Source organism: Microcaecilia unicolor, chromosome 1, assembly GCF_901765095.1.
Source record: "Microcaecilia unicolor chromosome 1, aMicUni1.1, whole genome shotgun sequence".
Lineage (NCBI taxonomy): Eukaryota > Metazoa > Chordata > Amphibia > Gymnophiona > Siphonopidae > Microcaecilia > Microcaecilia unicolor.
Genome location: NC_044031.1, coordinates 6,190,585 through 6,203,282, shown reverse-complemented (window position 1 = coordinate 6,203,282; position 12,698 = coordinate 6,190,585). Strand labels below are relative to the sequence as shown.

The 12,698-nt window shown below is 42.2% G+C and overlaps 1 pseudogene; it reads left to right on the top strand.

The window, feature by feature from the left end:
• The first annotated feature begins 1,556 nt into the window (after nucleotides 1–1,556).
• LOC115462385 lies at nucleotides 1,557–7,104 on the top strand (annotated as a pseudogene).
• Nucleotides 7,105–12,698: the final 5,594 nt, after the last annotated feature.

Sequence of the window (12,698 nt, the reverse complement as noted above, 5' to 3'; positions counted from 1 at the left end):
CAAAATATGCTGACAACAGCAAAGCAAGGAATACTGAAGGCCATCAGAGCCATATTACAGGCCTAGTATAGAAAGGAATATACACTATCTCCACCGCAAGACTTGGACAACCACAACATGACGCCCGCCACAGAAGCCTAAGAGAATGTAGAAAGGGTGTTTTACCTGCAGCGCATAATTAAGCAGCTGGAACAGAGGATGTGGTCAAAGGAACTACGATAGAGGGGCTCAAAAGAGGTTTGAAGATGTTTCTGGAGGAAAAGTCCATAAAATATTTTTAGTCGGGTAGATTTGGGAGAGCCATTGCTCTTCTCTGGAAAATGAACCATGAGAATTAGATCTACTTTTTGGGATCTGGCAGGCACTTGTGACCAGACTGGCCACTATTGGAGATAGGATCAAGTGCCATGCAGAGAACTAAGACAAAAAAAGACAAACCCTCCACAACCCCCCCTCCCAAAAATATATATAAAATATGTACCTAGGCGGCTTTAGGTGGATTGTTTGTCCATTTTACGATTTCATAATTACTGGCTCATCATTGCTGCTTTTTCCTTGTGATACATTTTGATGGCAGCATTTTCGACCTCCTGTTTTTTGTGTCCTACAATAATACTCAATTCTCTTTCTTTTATTTAGAACAAGAGGATCCTAAAAACAGTAATTCAGAGACACATCACTGGAAGCTCAGTGAGAAGCCTGAAGAAGAAAAGATGTTATCAGAAAGAGACAAAGAGGAGACTCCTTCCTGTCCTGACTGGGGAGAAAATGAAAAGAATCAAAATAAACAAAAACCTTCACCAGGAGGCTCAGCTCTGTGTGAAAACAGTATCAGTAATCTCAAACAGGCAGGGGAAGAGGAGAGAAACCAGACGAGAGATCAAAGCTGTTCCTGTGATATTTGTGAAATATTCCTTAGCAATCATCTCGTTCTAAAATCACATCACAGATATGATACTGACGAGAGACTGTCTACATATACGGACAGTGGGAAACACGTCAGTGAAAAGAGGAAACTACAGGGACAACAGAAAACAGTCTTAAAAGAAAAACATTTTACAGGTTCTGAATGTGGTAAAGGTTTCCGTAGGAAGAAAGAGCTAATGCAACCCAAGAAAACTAATAAAGAAACTAGAATGTGTACAATTACCAAACATGGGAACAAAGCAGACATTATAAAACATAAGAAAAACATCACTGATGAGAGAATATCTTCATGGCCTGGATGTGACAAAAGCTCCAACAAGGAAGAAAATTTCCACCAACAACAGAGATCAGATTCAAGTGCTGAATGTCAGAAAAGCTTTAGTCAAGAGGAAGCAGTCGCAGATCATCAAAAAGCTCAAACTGTTGGGGAATCAGACACTTCTACTAAATCTGAAAAAATATTTTGCAGGAAGGCAACACTCTCAAAATACCAGGAAATCAAGAAAAATGAGAGATTATATACTTCTGCTGACAGTGGTATAAGTGCTTGTTGGAAAGGAAACCTCACAATGCCCAAGAGGCTTAATTCAGTAGTGAAACCATTTACCTCTGCTATGTGCAGTAAAAGCTTCACTACAGACAGTCTCCGAGACCACCTGAAAACTGACACTGGAATGAACCCATTTACCTGTACTGACTGTAATAAAAGCTTCAGTCAGAAAGAACACCTCACAAAACACAAGAGAATCCACACCATTGAGCGATTTCCATGTAGTGAGTGCGGTAAAAGCTTTAATATAAAGGGAAAACTGATAAGACACCAGAGAATCCACACAGGAGAGAAGCCATTTACATGTACTGAGTGTGGTAAAAGCTTTAGTAGCAAGGGAGCACTTACCATACACCAGAGAATCCACACAGGAGAGAAGCCATTTACATGTAGTGAGTGTAATAAAAGCTTCAGTCAGAAAGAACACCTCACAAGACACAAGAGAATCCACAGCATTGAGCGATTTCCATGTAGTGAGTGTGGTAAAAGCTTTACTGAGAAGGGAAAACTGATCATACACCAGAGAATCCACACAGGAGAAAAGCCATTTACATGTACTGACTGTAATAAAAGCTTCAGTCAGAAAGAACACCTCACAAAACACAAGAGAATCCACACCATTGAGCGATTTCCATGTAGTGAGTGTGGTAAAAGCTTAAGTACAAAGGAAACACTGACCATACACCAGAAAATCCATACAGGTGAGAAGCCGTTTCCATGTCCTCAGTGTGGTAAAAGCTTTACTGACAAGTATAAACTGACCCTACACCAGCGAATCCACACAGGAGAGAAGCCATTTACATGTACTGACTGTAATAAAAGCTTCAGTCAGAAAGAACACCTCACAAAACACAAGAGAATCCACACCATTGAGCGATTTCCATGTAGTGAGTGTGGTAAAAGCTTAAGTACAAAGGAAACACTGACCATACACCAGAAAATCCATACAGGTGAGAAGCCGTTTCCATGTCCTCAGTGTGGTAAAAGCTTTACTGACAAGTATAAACTGACCATACACCAGCGAATCCACACAGGAGAGAAGCCATTTACATGTACTGAGTGTTGTAAAAGCTTTATTGAGAAGAGAAAACTGACCAGACATCAGAATTGCCACACAGGAGAAAAGCCATTTACATGTACTGACTGTGGTAAAAGCTTTAGTAAAAAGCAAACACTGACCATACATCAGAGAATCCACACAGGTGAGAAGCCATTTACATGTACTGAGTGTGGTAAAAGCTTTATTACGAAGGGAAAACTGATCAGACACCAGAAAATCCATACAGGAGAGAAACCATTTACATGTACTGAGTGTGGTAAAAGCTTTAGCCTAATGGGAAGTCTGATCATACATCAGAAAATCCACACAGGAGAAAAGCCATTTACATGTAGTGAGTGTGGTAAAAGATTTAGAGAGAAGAGAACACTGATCTCACACCAGAGAATACACACAGGTGAGAAGCTGTTTACATGTACTGAGTGTGGTAAAAGCTTTATTACGAAGGGAGTACTGACCCAACACCAGAAAATCCACACAGGAGAAAAGCCATTTACATGTACTGAGTGTGGTAAAAGCTTTACTGAGAAGAGAACACTGACCATACATCACAGAATCCACACAGGAGAAAAGCCATTTACATGTACTGAGTGTGGTAAAAGCTTTAGCGTAATGGGAAGTCTGATCATACATCAGAGAATCCACACAGGAGAAAAGCCATTTACATGTACTGAGTGTGGTAAAAGCTTTAGCCTAATGGGAAGTCTGATCATACATCAGAAAATCCACACAGGAGAAAAGCCATTTACATGTAGTAAGTGTGGTAAAAGATTTAGAGAGAAGAGAACACTGATCTCACACCAGAGAATACACACAGGTGAGAAGCTGTTTACATGTACTGAGTGTGGTAAAAGCTTTATTACGAAGGGAGTACTGACCCAACACCAGAAAATCCACACAGGAGAAAAGCCATTTACATGTACTGAGTGTGGTAAAAGCTTTACTGAGAAGATAACACTGACCATACATCAGAGAATCCACACAGGAGAAAAGCCATTTACATGTACTGAGTGTGGTAAAAGCTTTAGCGTAATGGGAAGTCTGATCATACATCAGAGAATCCACACAGGAGAAAAGCCATTTACATGTACTGAGTGTGGTAAAAGCTTAGCCTAATGGGAAGTCTGATCATACATCAGAAAATCCACACAGGAGAAAAGCCATTTACATGTACTGAGTGTGGTAAAAGCTTTAGCTTAAAGGGAGCACTGACTGAACACCAGAAAATCCATACAGGAGAGAAGCCATTTACATGTACTGAGTGTGGTAAAAGCTTTAGCTTAAAGGGAGCACTGACCAAACACCAGAAAATCCATACAGGTGAGAAGCCATTTACATGTCCTGAGTGTGGTAAAAGCTTTACTACGAAGGGAGTACTGACCCAACACCAGAAAATCCACACAGGAGAAAAGCCATTTACATGTACTGAGTGTGGTAAAAGCTTTACTGAGAAGAGAACACTGACCATACATCAGAGAATCCACACAGGAGAAAAGCCATTTACATGTACTGAGTGTGGTAAAAGCTTTACTGAGAAGAGAACACTGACCATACATCAGAGAATCCACACAGGAGAAAAGCCATTTACATGTACTGAGTGTGGTAAAAGCTTTAGCGTAATGGGAAGTCTGATCATACATCAGAGAATCCACACAGGAGAAAAGCCATTTACATGTACTGAGTGTGGTAAAAGCTTTAGCGTAATGGGAAGTCTGATCATACATCAGAGAATCCACACAGGAGAAAAGCCATTTACATGTACTGAGTGTGGTAAAAGCTTTAGCCTAATGGGAAGTCTGATCATACATCAGAAAATCCACACAGGAGAAAAGCCATTTACATGTACTGAGTGTGGTAAAAGCTTTAGCTTAAAGGGAGCACTGACTGAACACCAGAAAATCCATACAGGAGAGAAGCCATTTACATGTACTGAGTGTGGTAAAAGCTTTAGCTTAAAGGGAGCACTGACCAAACACCAGAAAATCCATACAGGTGAGAAGCCATTTACATGTCCTGAGTGTGGTAAAAGCTTTACTACGAAGGGAGTACTGACCCAACACCAGAAAATCCACACAGGAGAAAAGCCATTTACATGTACTGAGTGTGGTAAAAGCTTTACTGAGAAGAGAACACTGACCATACATCAGAGAATCCACACAGGAGAAAAGCCATTTACATGTACTGAGTGTGGTAAAAGCTTTACTGAGAAGAGAACACTGACCATACATCAGAGAATCCACACAGGAGAAAAGCCATTTACATGTACTGAGTGTGGTAAAAGCTTTAGCGTAATGGGAAGTCTGATCATACATCAGAGAATCCACACAGGAGAAAAGCCATTTACATGTACTGAGTGTGGTAAAAGCTTTAGCCTAATGGGAAGTCTGATCATACATCAGAAAATCCACACAGGAGAAAAGCCATTTACATTTACTGAGTGTGGTAAAAGCTTTAGCGTAATGGGAAGTCTGATCATACATCAGAAAATCCACACAGGAGAAAAGCCATTTATATGTAGTGAGTGTGGTAAAAGATTTAGAGAGAAGAGAACACTGATCTCACACCAGAGAATCCACACAGGTGAGAAGCCATTTACATGTACTGAGTGTGGTAAAAGCTTTAGTAACATGAGAAATGTTAATATGTGTTGTAGCTTGAGGCCTATCCACTGGAATGGTGGTGGGCCAAGTTACATGGTTTTAACCAGCTGAGGAGCCCTGACTAGGCCTGATAACCCACTGATGGCCTTATAGTTGAGAACCTGCAAAAGCAGGATTGCAGGAGGAGTCTTAATGAAACCTGGTACAACTTACAAATTGAATGTAGCACATATGATGATTGAATAATGGACTAAAATGGATAAAATCTGGTTTTTAAAATGAAGTTTGTGTTTCTATACGATGGTACTCAGATCATAAGATCATATGAAAGTAGATATGAAACTGAGATGTCAATAATAGGATATTTTTGTATCAAGAAGAGAAAAATAAGATGTTGATAAAAACGGAAATGTCACAATCATTTGCAATAGCTAAAATAGATATTTTAGTATCAAGAAAAACAAGATGTTTACAAAAACGGAAATGTTTCAAAATAGCTAGAACGGAAAGGAGATGGTACAGATGGACACCTGCCGGGAAAGTATGACGCAGAGGTTGCGCAATATTAAGAGAAAAAAAGTGTCCAACTACTATAAAAGAGATGAGATTTAGACAGAAAGTTGGAAGTTTTCCCCAATACTTGACCGACAGCATACCTCTGTCCAATTGAACCCAGAATCTGTTTGATGAATGTACTGACCTGAAGACCTTATATTGGTGAGAATAAATACTTTATTTCTGGAAACTATCTTTGTCTTTATTTCTATATTTCTATTTACTCTCTACTTATCACTTGTTCTACCAAGTAATCCACACACCAATAATACTCATTCCCTGAACTAATTTGGGTTGATTTTCAATATAATATATGTGGGAAAATAAAAGGTTAAAGATTCACCTAGATCCTAATAGACAGAAAGCTGTGGTCATGGGAATAAGGTTTGAACTGAGCCTTCTGATGCCTCCTCAACGCCAATTCCCTTGGGAAGGGACACCACCGGAATTCAGGGAGGCGTTCAAGCAGACTGTGGAGGCGCAAACCCTCTCTACGTCTCCATGGAAATGGGTCTCCCCGGGCCGTAGAGAGGGGCGTTAAAAACAGAACACTGACCAGACATCATAAAATCCACACAGGAAAAAAGCCACTTACATGTACTGAGTGTGGTAAAAGCTATAATGAGAAGAGAACATTGACCATACACCAGAGAATCCATACAGGCGAGAAGCCATTTACATGTACTGAGTGTGCTAAAAGCTTTAGGGACAAGCAAACACTGACCGTACACCAGAGAATCCACACAGGTGAGAAGCCATTTACATGTACTGAGTGTTGTAAAAGCTTTTGTAAAAAGGTATCACTGACCGTACACCAGAGAATCCATACAGGTGAGAAGCCGTTTACATGTACTGAGTGTGGTAAAAGCTTTCGTAAAAAGGAATCACTGACTATACACCAGAGAATCCACACAGGTGAGAAGCTGTTTACATGTACTGAGTGTGGTAAAAGCTTTACTGAGAAGAAAAAACTGAACAGACATCAGAAATGCCACACAGGAGAAAAGCCATTTACATGCAGTGAGTGTGGTAAAAGCTTTCGTAAAAAGGAATCACTGATCATACACCAGAGATATCACTCAGGAGAGAAGCCATTTGCATGTTCTGAGTGTGGTAAAAGCTTTAATAAAAAGGGAACACTGAACAGACACCAGAAAATCCATACAGGTGAGAAGCCATTTACATGTCCTGAGTGTGGTAAAAGCTTTATTACGAAGGGAGTACTGACCCAACACCAGAAAATCCACATAGGAGTGAAGTGATTTCTATTTTGTGAGTTCCAAAAGCTTTAGTAGGAAACAAACACTGACCACACACCAGAAAACCCACACCAGACTGAAACGGTCCATATTTTCTGCCCAACAAGATAAACTCAAATTTGCTACTTTATATGTATACCTGACCTTGATTTGTATCTGCCATTTTCAGAGCACAGACCATAGAAGTCTGCCCAACTCTAGCCCCGCCTCCCAACCACTAGCCCCGCCTCCTAATCACCGGTGCTGCCACCTAATCTCTGCTAAGCTTCTGAGGATCCATTCCTTCTGAACAGGATTCCTTTATGTTTATCCCATGCATGTTTGAATTCCATTACCGTTTTCATCGCCACCACCTCCAGCGGGATGGCATTCCAAGTATCCACCACTCTCTCTGTGAAGAAATACTTCCTGTCATTCTTGAGTCTCCCCCCATCAAACTCATTTTATGTCCTCTAGTTCTACCACCTTCCCGTCTCCGGAAAAGTTTTGTTTGTGGATTAATACCTTTCAAATATTTGAACGTCTGTATCATATCACCCCTGTTTCTCCTTTCCTCCAGGGTATACATGTTCAGGTCAGCAAGTCTCTTCTCATACGTCTTGCAACGCAAATCCCATACCATTTTTGTAGCTTTCCTTTGCACCGCTTCAATTCGTTTTACATCTTTAACTAGATACGGCCTCAAAAACTGAACACAATACTCCAGGTGGGGTCTTACCAACGACTTGTGCAGTGGCATCAACACCACCTTTCTTCTGCTAGTCACCTCTCTCTACACAGCCTAGCATCCTTCTGGCTACAGCCACCGCCTTGTCACACTGTTTTGTCACCTTCAGATCCTCAGATACTATCACCCCAAGATCCCTCTCCCTGTCTGTACATAGACTCTCACCGCCTAACACATGCGTCTCCTATGGATTTCTACTCCCTAAGTGCATCACTTTGCATTTCTTTGCATTGAATTTTATTTGCCAAACGTTAGACCATTCTTCTAGCTTCTGCAGATCCTTTTTCATGTTTTCCACTCCCTCCCGGGTGTCCACACTGTTACAAAACTTGATATCATCCACAAAAAGGCAAACTTTACCTTCTAACCCTTCGGCAATGTGACTCACAAATATATTGAACAGAATCGGCCCCAGCACCAATCCCTGAGGCACTCCACTACTCACCTTTCCCTCATCTGAGTGAATTCCGTTAACCACCACCCTCTGGCGTCTGTCGGTCAACCAGTTCCTAATCCAGTTCAACACGTTGGGTCCTATCTTCAGCCTGTCAAGTTAATTCAAGAGCCTCCTGTGGGGAACCGTGTCAAAAGCTTTGCTGAAATCTAAGTAGATTACGTCTATAGCACATCCATGTTTCAATTCTCCGGTCACCCAGTCAAAGAATTCCATGTTGTCTTGGATCTTTTAACTTATTGGCTTCCAGGAAATTTACTATCCTTTCCTTCAGCATCACTTCCATTAAGTAGGTAGTCTAAATAAGTCTTATAGGAAAACAACTCCCAACAGATAATTTATTCCAAGGTCCTAAGGTACAGAACTCTGCCCAAGCAAATATTCTGGACTCGTGCTAGGGGAAATAGGACCTTACTTTGGCACCTAACTAAAATTAGCTGAGTTAGAGAAAACGAAACCAAAGCCACAGCTGGAATATATTTATTTATAGATAAAGAAAATATACAAATATAGAATAGATCTGCAGCAAGGCTTAGCAAAGTACAAATATATATAACTTGCTGATAATAAAAACAATAGATTGCTACCAAGTAAAAACTATGCAGAATGATACTTAGTGGAATACTAGGTAATTACACAAACCTGATTTTGTAATAATGAAAATTTTCACTACACTTCTTATGCAAGATACAACTGTTAGTAGCTCATTCCCTGACCAGGAGTTATGACCTAACCAATCATCATAGACAAACATCAATTACTAATCCCGCTATAGGCAGTATATCCTGTTATCTCACCATGCTGTCTCTGAGGCAGTCTCCCGATGAAGTTGGCACGGATTTCTCCTTAGACTCCAGCTGCATCCACAGCGAGTCTCAGTCTCGGATTGAGTCCAGGGTCTATCTTCTGAAGGCAGGTGTCACAGTCATTCAGTGCTGCATCTCAGAGCGAACGCTACTGATCCAATCTGTATTTTCACCAAATATGTAGTTCACAAGGTTAGCACAACACAGTCTCTTGCTCACCGAGCCTTCTAACCTTGCTGGGTTTTTCAGGTCTCTTCTGTCCTCTTGCCAGTCCCGACTCCTCTCTCTCCTCACGTTCCCGCTTTCTTAGTACCTCCCGGTCAGATGATACCACGGGACCAATCATGATCCTGTCCGGCTAACTCCACGAGCAAGAAGAGTCCTTTGTTCATGACCCTGAAGTTGTTACTTTATGGTCTGCTTCTCTGTCTCTCCTACCAGGCTTTCTGGAGCCATGGGTCTCACTCCCCTTTCAGCTTCTCAGGGAGATAAAGGGGTGGTTGCAACACAGAATGTCCTTGAATGTGGTATGCCTGCCAGTGATTTTCCAAAAGCTGAGAAGCTGAATCTTGCTGACACAGATGTGTTCAGGTCATAGGTTGTAGAATCCATCTTCTTGTAACAGGATGTGTCAGGCTTGTATGAACCAAAGACCAGCTCAGATGAGATCTCAGGTAAATACCCCTACAATTACTTTTACAATAACTGAAGTGAGGCTTACCGGCCTGTGGTTTCCAGCTTCTTCCCTAACACCACTTTTGTGAAGAGGGACCACATCTGCTCTTCTCCAATCCCACAGAACCTCCCCCATCTCTAAGGGTTTATTAAATAAATCTTTAAGAGGACTCGCCAGAACCTCTCTCAGCTCCCTCAATATCCTGGGGTGGATCCCATCCGGTCCCATGGTGTTGTCCACCTTTAGATTTTCAAGTTGTTCATAAACACTCTCTTCCGTGAATGGTGCTATATCCGCTCCGTATTGTGTTCAGTTTTGGAGGCCGTATGTTGCTAAGAATGTAATAAGAATTGAAGCGGTGCAAAGAAAAGCTACGAAAATGGTATGGGATTTGCGTTACAAGATGTATGAGGAGAGACTTGCTGACCTGAACATGTATACCCTGGAGGAAAGGAGAAACAGGGGTGATATGATACAGACGTTCAAATATTTGAAAGGTATTAATCTGCAAACGAACCTTTTCCAGAGATGCGAAGACAGTAGAACGAGAGGACATGAAATGAGATTGAAGGGGGGCAGACTCAAGAAAAATGTCAGGAAGTATTTTTTCACGGAGAGAGTAGTGGATGCTTGGAATGCCCTCCCACGGGAAGTGGTGCAAATGAAAACGGTAACGGAATTCAAACATGCATGGGATGAACATAAAGGAATCCTGTTCAGAAGGAATGGATCCTAAGGAGCTTAGTCGAGATCGGGTGGGAGGCGGGGATAGTGTTGGGCAGACTTATACGGTCTGTGTCAGAGCTGGTGTTGGGAGGCGGGGCTGGTGGTTGGGAGGCGGGGATAGTGCTGGGCAGACTTATATGGTCTGTGCCCTGAAGAGCACGGGTACAAATCAAAGTAGGGTATACACAAAAAGTAGCACATATGAGTTTATCTTGTTGGGCAGACTGGATGAACTGTGCAGGTCTTTTTCTGCCATCATCTACTATGTTACTATATGTAGTTTTGCCAATCATTTGTGGTCCTTCTCCAGGATTTTCTTCAGTGAAAACAGAACAAAAGTATTTGTTTAGCAAATTTGCTTTTTCTTCATCATTATCCACATTGCATCATCTTTCAGTTTCACAATTCCATTTTAGTCTTCCTCCTTTCACTAATATACCTGAAGAAATTGTTGTCGCCCCCCCCCCCCTTACATTTCTAGCCAGACGTATCTCTCTCTTGGCTTCTTTCAGTTTCATCCGGTATTCCTCTCTGTGCTCCTCTTGAGTTTTTCTGTATTTCATGAACGCCAACTCTTTAGCCTTTATTTTCTCAGCCACTCGCTTGGAGAACCATATCGGTTTCCTCTTGCTTTAATTTACTCTCCTTACATACAGATTTGTGGCCATATTTATAGCTTCTTTCAGCCTGGACCACTGCCCTTCCACTTCTCGTATGTCCTCCTTGACATGGGCGTAGTTTGTTTCATTTGGGGGGGGGCAGAGGATGGGGCGGGGCATATTAGCATATTCATTTGTGTGTGTGTGTGTGTGTGTATATATATATGCAAATTATTATGTTAATATGGAGGAAGGCAGAAAGAGCTGGCTCTTTTGGGGAATATGAGGTATCTCATACATATTCATTATGGTTATTCCCAAAAAGGCCAGTTTTCTCCCTTCTTTCCTCCTTACCCAACACTCCCTCTTCCTCTCCAGTAGTATTTCCCTACCCCCTTTCCCATACCATGTCATTGTTGACCTTAGAAATGCATAGGCTCTATATGTAGATCCTTCAAGAGGTAGTGTGTCATGATTTAGGCTCTAAAACCCTTTCTGATGTTTTGGTGCCACCTCAGTAAGGCCAACACAATCTCTCTATTGCACTTTGATCACACATGAAAAACACATGACACAACAGACATGACACAAGGAACTAGAAATCAAAAAATATGAAGGTGAAATACTGAACTGGAAAGTTATCTCAAGAAGTCAGACTAGGCATGCAGCAATACTAGATAAATTGAAACTTACATGCAAAGTATCACAGATGCACATTTCCAAAAGCTGATATATTCCAATTAATACATTCTGAATAAAATACTTTTTTCTAACTTTGTTGTCTAGTTTTTCTATTCGCTTTGGTCCCAGTGTCTTCTTTCCATTTGATATTTTTTGTTCTCACCATGTCCACCATCCTCCTGTGTCCTTTTGCATCCTGTCTACCATCTGTAGCCCTGTCCCTCCAGTTTTAGCATCTGCCGTCAATGTCCCAATCCACCCCTTCAGCAGTTTCCCTCCATCCATATCCGGCATTTCTCCTTACTCTCCTCCCCTCCATCCAAGTGCATCTACTTCCTCTGTCTTCCCTCCCCTCCATCCATGTCCAGCATTTCTCCTTACTCTCCTCCCCTCCCCTCCATCCAAGTGCATCTACTTCCTCTGTCTTCCCTCCCCTCCATCCATGTCCAGCATTTCTCCTTACTCTCCTCCCCTCCCCTCCATCCAAGTGCATCTACTTCCTCTGTCTTCCCTCCCCTCCATCCATGTCCAGCATTTCTCCTTACTCTCCCCCCCTCCCCTCCCTCCAAGTGCATCTACTTCCTCTGTCTTCCCTCCCCTCCATCCATGTCCAGCATTTCTCCTTACTCTCCTCCCCTCCCCTCCATCCAAGTGCATCTACTTCCTCTGTCTTCCCTCCCCTCCATCCATGTCCAGCATTTCTCCTTACTCTCCTCCCCTCCCCTCCATCCAAGTGCATCTACTTCCTCTGTCTTCCCTCCCCTCCATCCGTGTCCAGCATTTCTCCTTACTCTCCTCCCCTCCATCCAAGTGCATCTACTTCCTCTGTCTTCCCTCCCCTCCATCCGTGTCCAGCATTTCTCCTTACTCTCCTCCCCTCCCCTCCATCCAAGTGCATCTACTTCCTCTGTCTTCCCTCCCCTCCATCCATGTCTAGCATTTCTCCTTACTCTCCTCCCCTCCCCTCCATCCAAGTGCATCTACTTCCTCTGTCTTCCCTCCCCTCCATCCATGTCCAGCATTTCTCCTTACTCTCCTCCCCTCCATCCAAGTGCATCTACTTCCTCTGTCTTCCCTCCCC